Source organism: Drosophila ananassae, chromosome XR, assembly GCF_017639315.1.
Source record: "Drosophila ananassae strain 14024-0371.13 chromosome XR, ASM1763931v2, whole genome shotgun sequence".
In the NCBI taxonomy this organism is placed as follows: domain Eukaryota; kingdom Metazoa; phylum Arthropoda; class Insecta; order Diptera; family Drosophilidae; genus Drosophila; species Drosophila ananassae.
In genome coordinates this window covers 16,345,016-16,357,173 of record NC_057932.1, presented here as the reverse complement: position 1 = coordinate 16,357,173, position 12,158 = coordinate 16,345,016, and the positions used below count along the sequence as shown (strand labels likewise).

Here is a 12,158-nt window from a genome sequence, read left to right as displayed (position 1 = left end):
CTCTCAGTCGCCCTCCTACACCCCCTACCCCCCACATGTGTGCGAGGGGGCGTGGCAAGAGGGAAACTTTATTAAAGTGCTCAGTAACTTTTTGCCAGTTTTCCTATTTTTCTTTTTTTTTTTTCTTTGTGTGTGTGTGGGGGAATTGGGGGGGAGACTCTTGTTCGTCGTTTGGAGATTTATTTTGTGTTTGTGTTTGTTTAATTTGTGAAAAATATTTTAATTGGTGGCGCCACCCATTGGGAGCTTAGCGTACTACTGGTTGCAATCATTTCATCACCCCCCCTCCACCACTTTCTTCTCATACACATACACACACACACAACCCCACAAATGAAAGACAAAAGGCGCAAACGAAAGCGAAAACCCAAAACGAAATCCAAACCGAAAACGAAACGAAAACGAAACTGAAACCGAAACCAATAACGAGTCGCATAATACATACAAACATCCTCGCCTTGCCTCGGTATGGGTGTCGGTGTGTGTCGGCGGGTGCGACTGTGGTAGTGTGCGTGCCTTGATGGGAGGGAGAGGGAATTAGAGAGCGAGCGGGAGAACGAATGCAGGCGGTCCAAAGCCGAAAGCCCAAATAAAGTTTCATTTGTTGTTGTAGCTATTGCTTTCTCTACACGGCGAGAAAATCTTACATAGAGAGGATTTTGCAAATTTTTTCTTTCTTTAAAAACAATTATTCTTAAGGATTTATATAAAAGATAAAGACAAAATTATTTCTTTAAAAAAAATTATTTAAGGATTTAATAAATTCTTATAGTTAAATTCCTGAAAAAATTATTGTGTTATATATATTAATATTTAAATAATAATGTAAGCTTTATGTAATTTGTACAAATTTAAAAATAATTTTATTTAAAAATCTTTATTATTCAGATTCAGATTCAGAATGTGAAAAAAAATATTCTTCAAAGCATATTATTTTGTTAATGAGTTCAAAATATTTAACTACCTCTCTACCTATTTATTTATTTTTTTTACAATAATCATAAGAAAACGGGCACACTTAAAAATAGAAATATGGGAACATTAAAAGTTAATCTTATGAATGGATGGACATTAAATACAGGGATATAGAAAAGGATAGGCACTCAAATAAGCAGAAAAATATATGAGCGGGCACTCTAATGAAAAATGGGCACACTGGCAGGCTTGTGATTTAAATAGTTTTCTCTACTTTTTTTATTACAAAAGTTAAGTTAATGGACTCAAAAATGGTTCAATATTTTAATTGTATTTACTAATTATATTATTATTCATTCAAAAAATTGGCTTATACAGTATTTTTTCCTTTTTTTTAAGTTTAAAGGTAATTTTAATGTTTTTATTAATCTTTTAATGTTATAATGTAGCTGTTTTTTGTAGTTTACATATTTTTTTTAGCTCTAAAAGGTCTTTTAAAATTGAAACCGTGTTTTTATAATTTTTTAGACCGTAATATATATTTTTGTATTTTTGTTTAAAAATATACTACGGTCTAAACAATGGTCTTATATTTATTATATGTCTATTTATACATTTTTTTTTATTATTTATTTATGTATTCTATATATGAATATTTTTATTAAATCATTTTTAATTTCTTTTCTTGATTTTTATTAAATTTTTAATTTATAAAATTGAAATTATTTTTTTGAACTACTGCCCGATTTTTTGGAGTGCCTTCTTTGGTCTGTTGCTGCTGGCAGATACACACGCACACACTTAACACGCACACCACCAAAGCGTTGATGAGGCTGCACCGTTCCAACCCCCCCTCCCGACACTCCCACACCCCACCGCCCGCCGGCACCACTGGTGAAGACACCACCGGACTATGCCGGGCCGTGGAGTTGGTCGCCGAATGTCCTTAACTCAGAATTCGGGTATCCTTCGGCTCTTGTGCTGCTGCTGCCGCTGTTGCTGTTGCTGTTGCTGTGGCTGGTGTTGCTCCTTCTGCTCCTGTTGCTCCTGTTGATGTTGCTGCTGCTGCCTGCTGCTGCTGCTGCTGGTGCGAGTGCTGTTGCTGTCGGCTCGAGATTCAACATCGTATTATATCGGTTTCATTCTCGTATTCATCGTCGTCGCTGCTGGTCGCATCCTCGGACCGAGTCGAGTCCTTAGAGCGATTTAGTGCCAGGATTCACAGCTCTGGGCAGCATCGCGCCAACAAGTTGAACTCTCGGCTCGAGCGGAACATCCCACAAATCAACAACAACAACAACACACCAAAAATCTAGCTGCTAGCTCTTAATTCCACGAACATAAAAAATCATCAAAAATAATTTCAGAAAAAAAATTATCAAAAATTAAATAAACAAAAAATTCGAAAAGTTTTCAAGAAAAAAATTAAAAATCACATAATTCCGTAAGTCAAAATTTTGTTAAAAGTGTTTACCCAAAAAAAAAAATGACATTTGAGAATCTTGTTTGTTTTTTTTAAAAAAAAGTCCATAATATTTTCTTGTTTTTTTTTTTAAGCCATAAAAAGTGACCATAAAAAAGGACTCAGTCTGCTGATATTTTTTATCCTTTTTTGTTGTGGTGTCAGAAGTTATAAAAAATGTAAATAAAAATTGTGTTACATTTTTTTTTTTAAATGCAATTTGTCAGATCATAAATTAAATGGCAAAAGTGACAAGAAAAAAAATAAAACATTGCGCGAAAAAAACATAAATTTGATTTGCAAGAAATGTGCCAGGACATCTATAATAATTTTATTTTCTTATTATTATGTCCTGATTTTTTATGACCGGTCAGTAGGAGCGTGTCGGAATTTAATTGTTTTCATAGCAGCCGTACGGGGAGGGGGGGGAGTTATATATTCTTTTCAATTGCGGCGGCATTGTTTTCGAGATGAGGGGGTGCCACCACAAAAAAGGATCCTGTTGTCTGTTTGTCAATTGAAAGGAATATAGGAGTCGACTGCTGCGATTGGATCCTGATGGATGCCTTGTGATTGTAAAGGGGGGGGGGGGGTCTAGTGTCCCAGATAGGGTCACTGATAATTAAGTTTGGAGAGGGGGGGGTGCCCATCTTGATTTTCAATCCTTTGATACACCCACCCATGGACTTTAGGTTCCAATTGTTTGGCGAACAAATAAAATTAATTTCTGAATTATTACTCCGGCCAGTGGAAAATTTTCCAATTGATATTCCATTTTTCTCATTTTTTTTACGAATGAGAATATTTTTATATTCATATTGTAGTTCATATATAATATATGGTTCCGCCTCCGGTCCAGGTCCATCGTAATCCCTTTGATTCACATTCATATTCGGTGGTAATATTTGATTTATCATCGAATTCAATAAAATTGCAACCCAACTTTTTATTATATTGCCACTAAAAAAAAAAGGGGAGATTAACACGCCGATGTCGAATGATTTGCGAGTCCCTCAGGTGAAATAATTGCTTCTGCGAATTGCAATCAAAGTGCCAAACTGAATTTAAATTGAAATTAAAGTTGAAAACTACAAAGTTTCAAGCAATTTTCCCACTTCCACTCCTCTGTAAAGGCTGAAAAGTAGGCAATATATGCTATACAAATTATTATTCCAACAATTATGCCAAAAATTAGGCAATAAAATTATTTTACCAACAATTTCGCTCTGAAATGCATGCTATATATTTTTTTAATCAAAAAACTATCCTTAAAAGTGGGTAGAAATTTTATTTCCACAAACTTTCCGGGTAAAAGTAGGCAATAAAATTAGTTCAACAACGCAATGTTGCTAAATGTATGCTATACAATTTTTTATTCCAACAATTATGCTAAAAATTAGGCAATGTAAATATTTCACTAACAATTCCGCTCTAAAAAGTATGCTTTATATTTTTTTTAATAAAAAAAACTGATTCAAAGTAGTTAGGAATTTTATTTTCCCCAACTTTCCGCCAAAAAGTAGGCAATACAATTATTTCACCAACAATACTGCTCTGAAAAGCATGCTATATATTTTTTCAATCCACGAACTATTACTCAGAATGGTAAAGAATTTTATTTCCACCAACTTTTACTCTTGAAGTAGGCAATACAATTATTTCACCAACAAATGCCCCCTAAAAACTATGCTTTATAATTTTAATTCCATTTTTTTTAAGAAAAACTAACATAGAATTCTCAAATTTTTGGGTCCATGTTCCATTTTTTTTTTACCATTTTTTTTCGGTGCTCAGTCGAGCAAAGCTTAAGAGACCAGAACCAGAAAAACAAAAAATAAATAAAAATAATATAAAAACTTAAAACTCAGCAAAAAAGTAATAAAATAAAAGCGGACACGTCCACAAGAGACGGCAATAAAAACAACAACAACAAAAAGAAGAAAAACACTTGGGAGACGAAGAGAAGGAAGCCAAAGTGTCAAGTAAGCAAACATTTAATTTTGATTTATTATTAATTTCCACACGTACACACTCACACACACCCCGACACACATTCTGGGAGAGAGCAACAGATAGTAGCTTCCCTTGAAGCCCCCCCATTGTCCACTCCCGTAAATCCCCCGCCACTGCCACTGCCACTGCCACTGCCACTGCCACCTCACACTTGATGGCTTAATGCTGGTTATTATTTTTACCGTTGCTGGTGCTGAGCTGTTACCACCTGCAGCTATACAATAAATAATGCAAAAAGCCACTCGCCGCGAAACACGAAAATGAAAATGACTAAAAAAAAAAATGAGACAAAAAAATGAGTAAAATAATCAACCAAAAAAAAAAAAATGGCGAAAAAAAAAGGTAGAACAAAAAAAAAAGAAAAGGTCCAAAGAAAAAGGGCAGGAAAAGCGAGCAAGCAAATTATTGTAATTACTATTTTCCATTAGCAGCAAGTTTTCGGCATTTTTCTTCAAGTCAAGGGGAAAGGCAAGACAGTTTCCTGTCCAGTGCAGGACAAAAATTGTATAAGATATATAGGTGCCTGCCAATAAAAAATAAAATGTTTGATGGCCAAAAAAAGCAACAAAAAATACGAAATTACCAAAAATGCCGAAATGTCGAAAATGAAAGTGGCGCAAAAGTTGTGAAAATACGTGCGTTTATTTGCGTAAAAACTTGCAGTGTTTTTCCTTCAGGCTTTCAACCTCCCCCTTCCCCTCCACTCACTCTCTCTCTCTTCATTTTTCCGCTTTTCCGACTCATAAAAGGCGGCATTGAGGATTTAGTTGCCAAAGATAAAGGCCAAGAGGGGGGAGTGGGAGTGGGGGAGTGCGAGGACCGCCGCGTCCTTCCACCATTGGGCATCCTTGTGTGCGGCTTAAATTTGGTTCCTAGAAAAAGTTTTAATCCAGCTTTCCCAGCTCCCCTTACCATCTCTTTTTTTTTATCGCGGGCTCGACTCTCCTTTATCCCCTCACAAATTTCCCACTTTTCTTTTTGTTCTTTTTGTCTCAATCTCACAAATTTCGGAGTCGTTTGGCATTCGAATCGAAAATGCCAATACCGGCGACATTTTTCACAAATATACAAATATTTTTTAAGCTTCTCTGAGAAAAGCAGAGAATTGGGTGGTTTTTTGGGTTTGGAGTTTTGAAAACTCCTATTTGTAGGCCAAAAAGTAGACTATGAAAATTTTTCATAGACATATTCTTAAGGGGAATAGATTTTTAAGGACTATAGTTTGATATTATTGAAAAATATATGAGGAAAATTGTTATTTATGTTAAATATTAAAATTATGTTAAATATTTACCAAAAATCGATTTAAAACTTAATTGAAAATATCCTTTAAAATTAGAATTGTTGGAAGCTAATATCAGATTACATCTAATGTAATTTTTAGAAACTAATATGCTAGGCAGAACCAATGGAAATCATAATTTTCCACCTTATTTATAAGTAAAACAATACTAAAATTTTAAAGAAGTTAATAATTAATTACAAATAATAATTTTGACAAAAATAGTGTCTTATATCATCCACTGTCTAAACCAGTTGAGAATTATAACTAAAGAAAAGAAAACCTTCACAATTTCCTCAAAAAAAAAGAAATAAGAGTGTTTCCAAGTTGAGAATTTTTGTTTTGATTTCTTTTGTTGATTGAAGAGAGTCTTTTTGTTTCGATTCGGGTTGCCTGGGATTGTTGCTTTGTTTTATTTTATGTTTATTTTTATATGGCCTGCCCTACCATGCCCTACCATGCCCTACCATGCCCTGCCTTTCTTTTAATGACGTTCGCTTAAGCTCAAGGCTTTAATTGTATTGATTAAATGCTTAATTGTGTTGCCAGGCAATGCTCGAGACAAAGCCAAGCCGAGTTTCACTCGCTAAAAAAAGCTATATTCCATATATATATATAAAAAAAAAAGAAAAGAAAAAAAAGAAAGGAAGCAAGAAGAACGAACGCATTTAATTGTTATTAACAAGCGCACATTAATTACAATGATTAAAACCTGGGCTGGGACTGGGCCCGGTCCGGTGCGAGAGGAGGGGCTGGGAGCAGGGAGTTTTTCGACTCCAAGTTGAATCCCTTTTCGTCCTACGTCCCTCGCATTCACTATAATTAGTTGGCTCAGACGCTCAGCTGTTTAATTAAAACTAATAGAGTTCCCTAGTCTACTTCCTTTTTTTTTTTATATTTTTTTTTTGTATGTCCTTTTTCCATTTTCCGTTCGTTGACAATCCAATCCGAGAGTTGAGGACAATCCGAACGTGAAACAATTAACGTGCACAGGACCAACAAGGACGACAATGACAATGTCAATGACAATGCCAATCCAGAAACAATGCCAAGGCGACACCAACAATCTACACCAACAAAAACTTCACCAACAACTACACCAACTAGAAGGAACAACACCATAAACCACACTACCGCCAACAATAACAACAGCAACACCATCAGCCACTAATGCAAACAATGCCAAACAACAACAAACACAAAACAACAACAACAACAACAACAACAACAAGAGATCCTGCAAAGGAATCATCGTCCTTCCAAGCCTCGATGCCTCCAATACCCTTGAGCTATGATTACATTTCAAACTGCTATCCAAAATGGAGATTTAGGAATCAGATTCCTTAGACTGGGCTTTGGAATACGTTTAATGAGAGCAACTAACTAATTGGCTGAACTAAGTCACCTATAGCTGGAAGAGCCGGAGGCTACAGAGCTCCTTTCAAATGCAGTTTTGGGAGTAATGGGAGGGATTTCCGACATTATTAATGGGTTTAGAGTTTATAGAGATGATATTGAAGCTTAAAATGGTTAAATATTAATTTTAATAGCTCCTTAATATAGTTGAGGATAATAGGTATTCGATTTAGAATTCTTTAAACACTTAAAAATAATTTAAATTTAATTAAAAGTATATTTTTAAAGCGCCTTCTTGGCTTTAACGTAATTAGGCTTTAACTTTGGCCGCTGAGCGCATTAGCGTTAAGTAAATTTCCCACCATTTATGCTTAGCAGGCCGGTCCTGGCCAGGACCTCTGGGCTTTGGGCCAAAAACACACAAAATGGAACTTTCCCATTACGCAACGCCTTATGTGGGCATTTGAAGAGGGTTTTGTCCGGCCCTTAATTGTGACCCGAATTTGGTTTCGTAATTGTCATGTCATGCGGATGTAAGCGTGGTGATGAAAAATAATGCTTTCTCACAAACAAAAAAAAATACAACAAAAAAAATGAGCGAAAAACACAGAAATTAATTCGATGAGAGGACTCTTTTTTTTTTTATTAAATTCTTGTTTTTTTTTTTTTGGTTATTCTCGTTAAGGACCAAATGTAATATTAAGCCCTTGAGGTGAGAGGCCGTTCGAATTAAGCCCCGAAATGTGCTTCATCATGTCACCTTTTGGCACAAAATTATACGGGGCTTTATTGGCTTTTGGGTTGTTTTTTCCAAAATGTCAAAAAATTAATTTATTTTTTAGGCATTGTATTTGGAAGTTTTAATTGCCAGGCAGAACCACTTGAGAATTATGGGATTTTAAGAAAAGAATTACATTTTATAGCCTTTTTTTAATATATAAAATTAAAGAATATATAAAAATAATAAATAATAATGAATATAAAATAATAAAACTTATAACAAAAAAAATTAAACTTTCTTTGGACTCTGAAGGATCAACTTCTTGTTTTGCTTAACGGCCCGAACAAGTTGGGAATTATAATCCGATAACACTTAATTTTATTCATTGTAGATTTTTTGAATATTTTCTTTTCATATTTTCAAATTTTAACCAAGATCTAACCATTTTAAATAGAATTTAAGCTATAAAAATAAATAATAACTGAAAAATTAGCTAATTTGTAGTCTACTTTTAGGCTCAAAAGGCATACTTTTTCTAGAAAAATGGTTAATAGGCCGAATAATTATTTCATCTATTTTTCAAAGAAATTAGAGTTTCTTTAAACCCTTTAAAGCCAATTTGAGCATTTAGCTTCAAATTCTTTGGAGAAAAACTAAAAATCCTCAGCCTACTTTTAGGCGCAGTAACAGAAAACAAACTCTTTTCGATTAGATTGCCCATCTATTGCCCAGTGTGGGTTTGGGAACTTACATTTCCACGAAACCAAACAATAGTTTCATCAATAAACCCGAACATGAGCCAAACTCAAACAGAATTTGAATGCAGTTGGAGTTTTTGGGCAAAACTTAATAGAGCCAGGCCAAAAACCAATGAATATGTCATACCCTTATCCAGTTTAGTTGGAAAAACCTACATACTCCAGCTCCGGCAATGAGGATGTCACGTGTTGCTGGAAATTTAGTTGTTGTTCCTGTTTGTGTTGTAGTGCTCCATTAGCACCTACCTACCTCTATCTGAACCCATTCTATTTGCCATTGTTCCGATCGATTGTCATTGTCATGGAAATGGATGGAGGATAGAGGATAGAGGAGTTCTCTGTTCTCCACTGTTCACTGTTCAGTATTCAGTCACGTAAGATGGGAACTTAATCGGGAATATTGACAGCACCAATGAACACCTACTACCAACTACCTACTACTACCTGTTACCAACTACTACCTACTACCTACTACCTACTACCTATTGTCTATGCAACCGGATGGATTATCAAGGTCAAAGGATATCCGTAAAGGACATTGGAAACGGACGAACAGTACTAGGCAATGGGTGTTAGGGTTTTCCGATGAAATACAAAATACACTGACTGAGATACTCTAGTAGTTGTACTAACTGGAGGGCTATCGAAAGGGGGGGGGGGAGGGGGGTAGGGGGGTAGGGGGCCAGGGGGAGAGAAACATAGGGCTTTTGGGGCAGCAATGCACAAAGCTGCCGCAAAATCTCATTACGTTACGTATAACGTGACGGGAGACTACGCCCGGCTACGTGTTTTCAGGACCTGAGTTCCCACATACACTGTCGCTTCACAAAACACCAATGCCCACGATGCCCCCCCTTTTTTCGCGTTTTTTTTTTGGTTGTTGTTGGCGGCAGTGGCGCCTCTTTCTCTGTGTGGCATCTGCCACATGCGTGTTCAGATTGCTGAGCTCGTCAAAAATTTGTAGCCAAGAGTTGTACGCTTTTTATACACTTTCCCATGGGGGGGTATTATAATTATAATATTTGTGTGGTTCTGATCATAAACTGACTACTTGGAGGAGGACTTTTCTTTAGGAAGACAGTCTTCAGAGAGAGTTAGACTCTTGGAAAGTGTTTTACCTTCATAAAGTCTTGTTTTTTTTATTTTCTTAACCCTTAAGACTCTTGATTGGAAAGCCATTTACTTGAAAGTTTTCAAAATTCTTCGATATCTCTAATAGCAAAGTCTTTATAATTATTTCTGTCTGTCCGCGTGTCCGCTTGTCCGTTAAATTTGTGTTTTTATGAGCTCTTTTGTCTGTTAGTCTAATTATTTACCCTTAAGTGCTTTATTATATAATTTTTTTATTTAAAACTTCTAAGAATCCTCAAAAATCTTAACTCACCAAGCCATAATAACTATTTCTGCCTGTCCGCGTGTCCGCTTGTCCGTTAAATTGACTTTCTATTAGTTCTAATAGTCTGTTAGTTTATTCTTTTACCCATAAGTGTCTTATTTTTAAAGCTACTGATTTGAATCCTCTAAAAATCCTCAAAAATCTTAATCCACCAAGCCATAATTACTATATCTACCTGTCCGCGTGTCCGCTTGTCCTTTAAATTGTCTTTTTATGAGTTTTTGTTGTCTAAAACTCCATTTCTTCCCCTATTATTGTCTAATTCTTAAAGCTACTGACTTTAAACTCCCCTAAGTCCTCACCCCAAGTCCTCATAGCCCCGTCCCTATGTCCTGCCAACTACTTCCCCAATTTCGAAGCTCCAATCGTCCTCCCATCTCGCACACATCCATCTTTAAATGGCTGGTAATATATAAGAATACCTGGAAAACCCAAAAATACATCTGCAAGAGGGTATATAAATTTCGTTTACCCTTAAAGTGAGTTTCCTCCTTTTTTTTCGGATGGCAGCTACCAAAAGCCAATAAGCTCATATTAAAGTTGGTAGCTCGGGTGTGGGAATGGTATCTTTGTCTTTGCCACACGGCGGGGGTGGTGTTCGGAGGAGTCAAGAAGAAATTTGTTAAATTTCATGCGATTTCCTGCGCCACTCCTCCCCCTCCCCCTACCATATCCTGCCCTTTCGACGGCTTTGTGTTTTTGGGCTATTAACTGCTCGCATCAAATTGAAAGCCATAAAGCCCTGGTGCTTCGAGGGCGGCCAAAAGGAGAGGCAAGAGGGGGCGTGGTCTCCAGACATTATTAATATGTTGCAATTATTTGTGCATGCGAATGGGGCGTGGCAAGTGGGAGGGCGGGATGCTTAAAGTGCCTTTGCCAGGTGGCGCATAAAAATTGCACATAAATGGAGAAATGTTTGCGGGAATATGAAAGCGCTTCGAGGGCATTTTCCCAATTGAATTTTCGGTTAAAAGAAATATTAAAAAAATATTTATAAAGTAATGGTACTATTCCATCTTGGGAAATGGCAATTGATTTTCAGAATTATTCATTTCATTCAACTGTTTTCGATTTTTAATAAAAAGTCTTTATCGAATAAATATCACTCATAGGCAGAGTGGCCAAAAGGGAAACTATATACTTTCAAATTGGAAAAAGGGTTTAGAGTTTCTTTTTTATCTATTATTTAATTAAAAAAAAATATTATTGGAATTTGAGAAACATTTTTAACCTTTATAGAAGTTTTCATAAAAGTTACTCATACGCCGTGTTGCCTAGGAAAATATCTTCGCCAATTCTCATCTGATTCTGGAGAGGAATACCTTAAAAGATTCGTGGATCGATTCCCCGTCATTCTGCATCAAAATCTGAGAAGGGAATTTTTTTTCGATTTTTTTCAAAAATTTCTGGAGGGTCCCCTTCAAAAACAGCGGAAACCCCAGTATGACCCCCAGCAATGGCCATATCTTCGCCAATTCTCATCCGATTCTGGAGAGGAGTACCTTAAAAGATTCGTGGATCGATTTCCCGTCATTCTGCATCAAAATCTGAGAAGGGAATTTTTTTTAGATTTTTTTCAAAAATTTCTGGAGGGTCCCCTTCAAAAACAGCGGGAACCCCAGTATGACCCCCAGCGAAGGCCATATCTTCGCCAATTCTAATCCGATTGTGGAAAGGAATACCTTAAAAGATTCGTGGATCGATTTCCCGTCATTCTGCATCAAAATCTGAGAAGGGAATTTTTTGTAGATTTTTTTCAAAAATTTCCAGAGGGTCCCCTTCAAAAACAGCGGGAACCCCAGTATGACCCCCAGCGAAGGCCATATCTTCGCCAATTCTAATCCGATTGTGGAAAGGAATACCTTAAAAGATTCGTGGATCGATTCCCCGTCATTCTGCATCAAAACCTGAGAAGGGAATTTTTTGTAGATTTTTTTCAAAAATTTCCAGAGGGTCCCCTTCAAAAACAGCGGGATCCCCAGTATGACCCCCAGCAATGGCCATATCTTCGCCAATTCTCATCCGATTCTGGAGAGGAGTACCTTAAAAGATTCGTGGATCGATTTCCCGTCATTCTGCATCAAAATCTGAGAAGGGAATTTTTTTTAGATTTTTTTCAAAAATTTCTGGAGGGTCCCCTTCAAAAACAGCGGGAACCCCAGTATGACCCCCAGCGAAGGCCATATCTTCGCCAATTCTCATCCGATTCTAGAGAGGAATACCTTAAAAGATTCGTGGATCGATTCCCCGTCATT

General features: G+C 36.4%; 1 protein-coding gene across 2 annotated transcripts in view; it reads left to right on the top strand.

Annotated features, from left to right (window-relative positions):
• Positions 1 to 2,032: 2,032 nt before the first annotated feature.
• The window catches only part of LOC6505173, a 50,625-nt gene continuing 40,499 nt past the window's right edge, over positions 2,033 to 12,158 (top strand). For both annotated transcript variants that reach the window (XM_044717419.1, XM_014904822.3), the window contains exons 1-2: positions 2,033 to 2,359; positions 4,172 to 4,359. The gene's annotated coding sequence lies outside the window, so the exon portion shown is untranslated. The remainder of the gene's footprint in view (positions 2,360 to 4,171; positions 4,360 to 12,158) is intronic.